We start from the raw sequence: 9,700 nt of genomic DNA, 5'->3' as shown, positions 1-9,700 counted from the left end.
GGACCAGCAGCAAACAACCAACACCTTAGAGGAGCCCCTGGATCTTATCAGGCTCAGCCTGGATGAGCGAATTTACATGAAAATGAGGAACGACAGAGAGCTCTGAGGCAGGTTACATGCTTACCATCAGCATTTAAATATGATTTTGGGAGATGTGGAAGAAACTGTGACCACGATAGAAATTGATGAAGAAACATATAAAGAGATATATAAATCAACGAAATGGAATATTCCGATGCTTTTTGTCCCAGGCGATGGTGTTGTACTAGTTGCCCCTCCACTGAGAGTTGGCTGAAATTAAGAATTTATCCTATGTGAAAAATAGGAGACTCTGTACTGTTACCTCTTTAACTGTTGAAGATACTGAAAGAAGTCTGCATAAATTTTGATATTAAGAAATAACCAAGGATTCTTCATGATTTATAGATAATGCACAAGTTCTTAAGCTGAATAGCATTTTTATTTTTTGCAACCCTTCAAAAGATGCAGAACTCTCTTTCAGGAGTTGGTTTGCTCCATTATTTTTTACAGACAATTTCTGATTTTTTTTTCCCTTCAAATTAAATCTGACTTTCCCTTTAACAATATTAATATAAAATTATTAATGAGCTACTTTTACATTTTTTGTATTGTCTTCAAAATTCAGTATGTATTTTACCCTTATAGCACTTTGCAATTTGGTGCTATATGTTAGTTGCTCAATAGCTTCCATATTGAATAATGACTAACATATTGAATAATGAATAGATAGAAAGGCAGACATCAAAATATTAATGGTTATCTATATGTGGTAGAGTAGGAGTTCATCTTTTTGCTTATTCATACTTTCTAATTAAAACAATTTTTCTTTAAATTTATTTTATTTCTCCCCACCCCCCTCCATTGTCTACTCTCTGTGTCTGTTCACTGTGTGTTCTTCTGTGTCTGCTTGTATTCTCATTAGGAGGCTCCCGGAACCGATCCTGGGACTTTCTGGAGTGAGAGAGAGGCGATCATTCTCTTGCGCCACCTCTGCTCCCTGATATGATGCATCTGTTATTGTCTCTCCTCTGTGTCTGCTTTTCTGTTGTTGCATCATCTTGCTGTGCCGGTTCTCCATGTGGGCCAGCACTCCTGTGTGGGCCAGCATGCACATGGACCAGTTTGCCTTTACCAGAAGACCCTGGGCATTGAACCCTGGACCTCCTATATGGTAGACAGGAGCCCAACTGCTTGAGCCACATCCGCTTCCCTACTTTCTAATTTTTTGTTATAATAATATTTTTTATAATAAGGTAAAATAACTATTCTTAATTTAAAATGCTTCATAAAGGGACTTTAGATTCTGTGCTGAAATTCTCTTTCATTCACATCTATAAGTCCTCTAGTGGAGGAACATGTGGTCTGGGTTTTCAAGGCAGCTGCAGCTCATGAATGCAAACTACAGGCATTTCAGAGGACTATGCATGAAATGTGTGCGTGCATGTGTGTGAATAGAAATGGTGTGTGAAGGGTTTCTGTGGACAATGGCGATCCTTACAGTCATGGACGCATAGTGATCCTGATGCCCTGAACACCACAGATTTTCAGTGATGGTCATTAGCCTGAAAGGCTAGTCCTGAGTCCCAGTCAATTCCATTTTCTATTTAGCAGAGTATCTTCAAATGTGTTAGCCCAGCATGACCTATTGGACTGAACACAAAATCTGGACTAGATAGTTCTTGGGTTGAGTTGTAAAGGTTAAACATGGACATTTCAGAGCAATTGGGGCCAGATTCCCATAAAAAGAAACCCCTTGGGAATCTGGAGTGCTCAAGTACTAGCCAAGTTAGGGTCTAGTTCAGTATTCTTATGAAATGACACATTGGAATTATTCTGTGAGAGGGAGCTATGGAATGTACCTCACTACGTGATCAGAAGTCTCTAAACTATAAACAATGGAACTATTGGTATGCCAAATGGAGTCGCATGACACTCTGCATGCTATCATCTTTGTGGTTTTTAAACAAATGCTGTATTCATAAAAGCTTTGCACTTGGGGTACCTTGGCCTATGTAGTGATGGCTAAAATAATGGCCAACACCATTTCTAATTCCATTAACATTTATTATGGTAAAATCAATCATGATGAACTCATTTGGTATTAATGCCAATATCATAAGTACTTTATCAGATTTCTGCCCACAATTCATTATCAATTTTTCAAGAGTTACCCAGATGTCCCAGGGATAGAATTAAGGTAAACATGAACTTGTCCTCCAAGGTTATGATTAGAGCAGTTAGATCTAATCTGACAAAGTTTCATGTGCCTTTACATATTAAGCACCTGCCAAACCACATGTGCAACAGACCACTTGAATTCCTTGGCATTTGTTTAAATAAGAAGATAGTGTACTCACAAAATTACTCAGTATTTCTTTCTTTTCCTTTTAAAAATAAAATATTCTTACAAAACAACCCTCATCTGTGGTTTCCAAACCACAAAATTCTGAAGTTGGGGCTTTCAAGAAAACACTGTATTTCTGAATGATATGTTGCTAAGACCCCTCGTTATTTTCAATTGCTGCACTTTCTTCAGAACATTCTTCTGATCTAGTAGTAAAAACATTTCACTTAAGGCCTTAGTGAAGATGCTCATATAGAATTAGAAAAGATATGATACCTCTTCTTTCAATGGGTTACATGAATTAATTGGAATTTTCTGGACCTTTTATTTCTGAATCAATGACAGAGTAGATATCATAGAAAGACTGTTCTGTTCACTGTTTTATAGAGTAGACCATCAGAGGAAGCACCCACTCAATAGCATTATATGGAGTGGAAAAATTAGTCTCTGCTCTGCATAAGTGTAGCCACAGAAAGCATATAACCTATCATGCTTAGGACTTGAAAGAAGATAAATCAGCTGTTCTTGTTCACTAAAGATTTTGGCAATGCTCTGTATGAGTTAGGGAAGGCCAACACTTTTGCAAACAGACCTCACAATGTATAATGGCTCAAATACAAGGTTTTTTCTTGCCCATATATCAGTTTTGTGCAGGGCAATAGGTCTGCAGTGGCCTTCTACACAGTTATTGTGAAATCTAGGTTGATGGTGGCCTTGCCAACTTCAACATGTGGATGTCAAGGGTTTTTCTTCATTTCAGCAAGTTAAAGGGGGAAAAGAACATGGAAGAACATGGGTAGGGAATTTTTGTGGATCGGGACTGAACGTGGCATGAAGTTCCACTCACTTTTCATTGGCTGGAATTCAGTTCTATGGTCTCTCTTAACTATGAAGGAGTCTGGGAAATGTAGTCCCTGACTGGGTAGTTACTTTACAAAGAATTGTTACACTTTGGATGGAGAAGCATGAATTTTTTGCAGTTAGTCACCTCTGTCAAATGTTCTGCCCTTTTCCTTAAGAGAAAATGTATGCGTGTAAATATTAAAACTAGTGCTTAAAATAGAAAATAACAAAAGAAACTACCACACCAGGAAGAGAGTAACTCATTTTCCCCAGGAATAACCTTAATGATGACACTTTTACCACTGACTCCACTGCCTTTGTGAAATTAGTGTAGAGGAAATTGAAGAAGAAAGGAAATAGCAGGAAAGAAGGAGAGAAATAGAGAGGAAGAGAAAAGAGAGAGGAAAAGAAAGAAGGGGAAAGTTGGAGAGAAAGGTAGTGAAAAGCAAATACTAAAGGGAGGAAAGACAAAATTGTACTGCCCTGGGATACGCGTGGGGTTTAAAAATAATTAACAGTATTTTACTTCTCTTCCAGGTTTCTCTCTTCAGCCATAAAATGACTTCACACAGATTTTTGTGGGTGTAACTGGGCTCTGGTTTTCCTTCACTACAGACATTCTGCTTCTGGTTTACTTGGGTTTTTTGTTTGTTTGTTTTTCTATTACATTAATGAAAAGATAAGGCTCTGTAAACTATAAAAAATGACCCAACTCTAATTATTAAGGGTTTTAGCTTTAGACCTGAAACATTTTAAGTTTGTATCACTGGGCTAATTCAGTAAATCACAATTTACTGATTATAATTCTATTATTTTATTTTAAAAGAATATTTTATACTGGACTATAAAATGCATATAAGTAAAGGCATAAGTACTCATTATGCAGTTTGATGAATTCTCACAAAACTAACACCCCCACATAAGATTCATCCAGATCAAGAAATATCACATTCCCAGACTGTGCCTCTTCCCAATCATTATCCCCTCTCTCCTCCCAGAGGAGAGGAGATACTTTATATAAATGGAATTATACAGCATGGATTTTTTTTTCCTGTGTGAATAATTTATGCTCTTGCACATGGCCGTAATGTTACCTTTCATGTGGATTTATACAATCTACTTGGAATTGATATTTTGCTATGGTAGGAAGAGCGTTAGAGTGTAATATTTTTCCAGTCAATTGGATATGCAGTTGACCTAGCATCCTATACTGAAAAGTCCCTCCAGTCATCACTTGTGCAATGGCATTTTACATTACTACAAGCCAGTACAAGCCGGTTCACTCATACCAGTGCACCCATCCCTCCCGATGCTTTGAGTGTCAACCGCAAACAGTTCATGGCAGTCCCCTTCTCCAAAGAATTGTCCTCTTCTAATGGGAACCATCTCCTTTGGGAAGTTATATCCCCCTTGGGGGTAGTCCTCAGCCAGTTGATGACTAATGTACAGGTACAAAAGACTGGTCTCCTCGCCTCAAGAAAGGTCAACTCTGTGTGGTGTTTTTTTTTTTTTTAAAGATTTATTTATTTTATTTCTCTCCCCTTCCCCCCGACCCCGGTTGTCTGTTCTCTGTGTCTATTTGCTGCATCTTCTTTGTCTGCTTCTGTTGTTGTCAGCGGCACGGGAATCTGTGTTTCTTTTTGTTGTGTCATCTTGTTGTGTCAGCTCTCCGTGTGTGCAGCACCATTCCTGGGCAGGATGCACTTTCTTTCGCGCTGGGTGGCTCTCCTTAAGGGGCGCACTCCTTGTGCATGGGGCTCCCCTACGCGGGGGACACCCCTGCATGGCAGGGCACTCCTTGCGCGCATCAGCACTGCACACGGGTCAGCTCCACATGCATCAAGGAGGCCCGGGGTTTGAACAGCGGACCTCCCATGTGGTAGATGGACGCCCTAACCACTGGGCCAAGTCCGCCACCCGTGTGTGGTGGTTTATGCTTCTGAGTCTCACCCTATGGATCAGGCTAGAAAGCTTTTTCCTGAGGCCACATACTTGCTTGGTTCTTTCTCCTTTCCTGATCTACTTAACTCTTCCTCCCTGTGTAGGATACTTTCCTGAAGAATACTTTCAATAAATTATGTGCTCAGAAACCCTGTCTCAGACTCTTCTTCTAGGGAGCTCAACTTAATATAGTCATTTCCAGAAATGTTCCTAGGAAGCAGACTCTAAGAATGAGATTCTGGAGTTGTATCACTTGCAGGCAGTTTATGGTGAGTACCTCACCAATAGTAATAGAGAATTGGTAGTCTATTGTGGTATGCAATAGTAGTGCAATTTCTGGGATATTTACCCCTGGTGAACTGGTATGGAATATAATACAAGTTCCACTGACTTATGCAATATTGCCAGCATTTGAAAGGAGCAGAAAAATTGGATGACTGTTGATGATTGCCATGGATACATTGAAAAGAGAAACTCATAGACTCAGGAAAAGCAATCACCATTGGAAGCAAAGTATGAGAGTTAAGGGGCTTCTTAGGTAGACTTTAGTGTGACCTCACTTTATACTAGTGAAAGGAAAGACAGAGATTAATATCAGATACAGCAGGAAGCAGATTTGGCTCAACTGATAGAGCATCCACCTCTTACATGGGAGGTCTGGGGTTCAAACCCCAGGTCTCCTGACCCATGTGGTGAGCTGGCCCACATGCAGTGCTGATGCACGCAAGGAGTGCCCTGCCAGGCAGGGGTGTCCCCCATGTAGGGGAGCCCCACATGCAAGGAGTGCACCCCATAAGGAGAGCCACCCTGTGCAAGAAAAGCTCAGCCTGCCCAGGAGTAGCACCACACATATGGAGAGCTGATGTAGCAAGATAATGCAACAAAAGAGACACAGATTCCTGGTACCACTCACAAGAATGCAAGCAGATACAGAAGAACACACAGTGAAGGGGCACAGAGAGCAGAAGGGGTGGGGGAAGGGGAGAGAAATTTTTTAAAAATCTTAAAAAAAAAAAAAAGATCAGACACAGGGTTTAATGTTTATGATTGAAAGCACTATAAAGAGCACAGAATTCTTAGCCTAGCCAAGTCTCCTATGCCTAGGATAGGTCCTTGATAGGGAAGGAGAGGAACCCTAAGACTTTATATATGATTATCTGTATATATACATTTGAGCTCCCAGATTCCTTTGGATTCCCTGGGTCTGCAGAAGTGACACCAATTTCCCATTGCAGGTAGATCGAGCCCCTTTCTTGAAGACTACCCAGAAGTTTCAGAAGAGACAGGTAAAATGCTGGTTCTCCTTAGAATCTACCCCCAATTCCCCTGCTGACCCCCAGACCAATACTAAGATTAAATTTCCATGAACTAGCTGGGCATGTACTCCGTCTGCTAATGCATGGAGGGGCTGTATGTCAAGGGAACATCAGGACATAGCTATCATGTTCTGGCAAGAATTATGAGAATATGCCTGGGAGTAGACTTTGAGAGTTTTCTGGATTAAGGGTGGATGAATAAAATAAACTGTATAAAGGATAATTTTTTAACTGAAGTCACTTACATGGTACAGAATTTAACATATGGCAGGAGCCCTGGAAAATAGTTCTAAAATGCTGCTGGACTGCTCTTGAATCTTATAGAAAGTCTCTATCAATATGATAGGGAAGCAAAAATTGCTGTGGCAGACTGTGGAGGAAGGGATCAAAAAAGTGAGTGAAGTGAGCATGCTAGAATAGATCTATTATATAAGTCTGGAAAACTGACAGCTGACAATGTTTCTTGAGAGGGCCTGGTGGATACGATGTGAACAAAGGTAATTAAGGAATTTGCTGATGGGGGAGGAGAGTTTCAGGGTCATTGAGAAACTCAATACTGGCTACTTTATAGGGCAGGGTTGAAGATAAAATATGCTGTCAAAGAACGGAGCTCCCTACTAGTAGTAGGAATGATATGATAATAAAACAGCAAGCAGATGCCAGATGGAAGGATTTAATCATATAAGGAAAGTAACTAAAATAACTATAATGAGCAGCTGGAGGACCTGAACCTTAGAGATCTATGGAAATTACTAATAGAATATGGTGTTCCTAGGGGAAACATTGATGAAAAGACCAACAAGCCTATTATTCAATACATGCAATCAGAAAAGATCAAGACTGGATGAGCAGAAGGCTAGGTTGAGCTGCCTAAAAGGAAAAGTCGCCATTCCTTGACCTGTTTGTAGACAGAAGTTTGTTCTTATACCCACAGCCCATTAACTGAAAGAGAGGATATGTCACTGTGAGTACAAACTGCAATGCCAAGCAAATGTACACATGAATGATTCCCCCAGTCCTTCTCCAAAGGGACTTACAGTTATTTACTTGTTGTTAAGAGGTTGAATTATGTCTCCAAAAATGATCTGTTGAAGTCCTAATCCCCAGTACCTCAGAATGTGATCTTTTTTGGAAATAGGATTGTTACAAATGGAAATAGACAAGTTAAAATGAGTACATACTGGAGTGGAGTGCACCCTTAATCTAATATAACTTCTGTTGTTATAAGAAGGGGAGAGGAGACACAGACAGACATAGAGAAGACTGTCATGAAGATGAAGCTATAGGAGAGAGTGACTCATGTGATGACTGAGGCAGATATTGAGGCCCAAGGATTTCTGGCAAATCACCAGAAGCTAGGTAGAGCTGAGGAAATGTAACCTACAGATTTCAGGCTTCTAGCTTCCAGAACTCTAAGACAGTAAATTTCTATACTTTAAGCCACGCTTTGTGGTCATTTTATAATAAGATACAATATTTTCAGGGCTGTTGATAGTCAAGTCCAAGTTGACACTGATACCTGGGGATCCAAAGGACTATCAGGATCCCCCTGATATGCAAGTAGTGTATGGGGATCAGGTAAAATGGAGTTCTGGCATAGGTCCATGTCACAATGGATCTGGTGGCCATTTCCCTGTTTTCTGAATGTGTAGTTGCAATACATATTCTTTTTTTTTTTTTTAATGGCTCTACAATTTTATGTGGCTTTGAATAGCAGCTTAAAGACAACCCTGAATACAACTTAGTCTGGCTTACATAGTAAAGAATTTAAAATCAAAATTTAACTTGCTACTCTATCTTGTCACATGACTTTTACAAACATCCAACCTTACGGATCATCTATAAAATGTAAGAAGTGTTCAGCATTCTCTATTTGGTATCTTATATAAACCACACCAAAATGCCTTTTATTAATTGAAAGGCAACATTTCAGATACAGGGAATTTTAATTAGATTGACACAGTTAAGACCAAAAGATAAAGTGGACATAGTTACCTTATTTTCAGCACCTGACTTTAAATAGGCTGATGAACACCAACTGAAACACAGGTGAATCTTCCCATATGAGAAAGTAAAGGGATTTCCCTTAGTATTTAAATATATTCATAAAACCACTATATAAATCTAAATATAAAACAAATCTCCTGTAGGTTGTAAGTTGGCATTCACCATCTTTGTGAAAAGTTGAACACTACAAATGCAACCTAGCTTTGAGTCCAATTATATCTTTAGAAGGGGGAAACAGTGATAGCACTTGCTGGACCAGAATTACTATCAAAATTCAAAAAGCTTGATCATTACATTTAACTATAAGTCAATATTATTTACCTCAGGACTGTCCAACAAAAATATCCTACCAGCCATTCATGATCTGAATTCTGGTGTATGAGATCAATTTAAATATGGTACATGTACTAAAGTCATATGGCATTTTTGTTTTGTAATAAATAATGCAGTGCCCAACTATTACTCATTAGTAGCTTTTTTGAAATAAGCTATCAAGTCTTCCCTTTCTGCCTTCTTCTTAATGCCAGCAAAGATCATTTTTGTTCCAGGGATGTACTTCTTGGGATTTTCTAAATACTCCATCAGTGTCTCCTCTCCCCAGGTGATGCCTTTGTTCTTGTTGGCATCTGTGTAAGGGAATCCAGAGGCCTGAACTGTCTTCCACCCAAAGAGACCATGCAGATTTGGCCCAGTCTTGTGCTTGCCTCCCTTTTCCATTGTGTGGCACTGGGCACATTTCTGAACAAAAATCTTTTTGCCCTTCTCAATATCACGCATTTTGAAGTTGCTCTCTTGTCCCGCACTACACAGGAGTCTACCATAAAGATATTCTTGATAGCTGAACAATCTTCAAATTGTTTTTTGTCTAGAGGAAGAAGAGCTATTGTAATAAGGAAGACCACTGTTCTCCCCAGTCTGTCCTAAAACTGTCCATCTCCCAAGTCTTTCGTCAAGATAATAAATTTAAAGCAATATTCCAGGGGGTAAGGAAATGGTGTAGGATGTAGGGGTTTCTAATACATCCCATTTAATTTACTTGTTTATCCCTTGCAGAGCCTACGTGATCATTACAGAGCCAGTGGAATACTGCAAAGTTGACCAAGAAGTAACCCCAGCTGCAGCTGCCATTCCTGATATATTACAGCATACTTTTAAGAACAGATTAATATGATCACAGGTTCATGCCATGTGGTTGTCAATCAGTCAAATGCATTTTCTCCATATTTAT

General features: G+C 39.5%; 1 pseudogene; it reads right to left on the bottom strand.

The window, feature by feature from the left end:
* Nucleotides 1-8,931: 8,931 nt before the first annotated feature.
* On the bottom strand, nt 8,932-9,249 carry LOC101410988 (cytochrome c pseudogene; annotated as a pseudogene).
* Nucleotides 9,250-9,700: the final 451 nt, after the last annotated feature.

Source organism: Dasypus novemcinctus, chromosome 2 (assembly GCF_030445035.2).
Source record: "Dasypus novemcinctus isolate mDasNov1 chromosome 2, mDasNov1.1.hap2, whole genome shotgun sequence".
Classification (NCBI taxonomy): Eukaryota; Metazoa; Chordata; class Mammalia; order Cingulata; family Dasypodidae; genus Dasypus; species Dasypus novemcinctus.
Note: the sequence above shows the minus strand (reverse complement) of the source record. Positions and strands in the feature narration are given on the sequence as shown.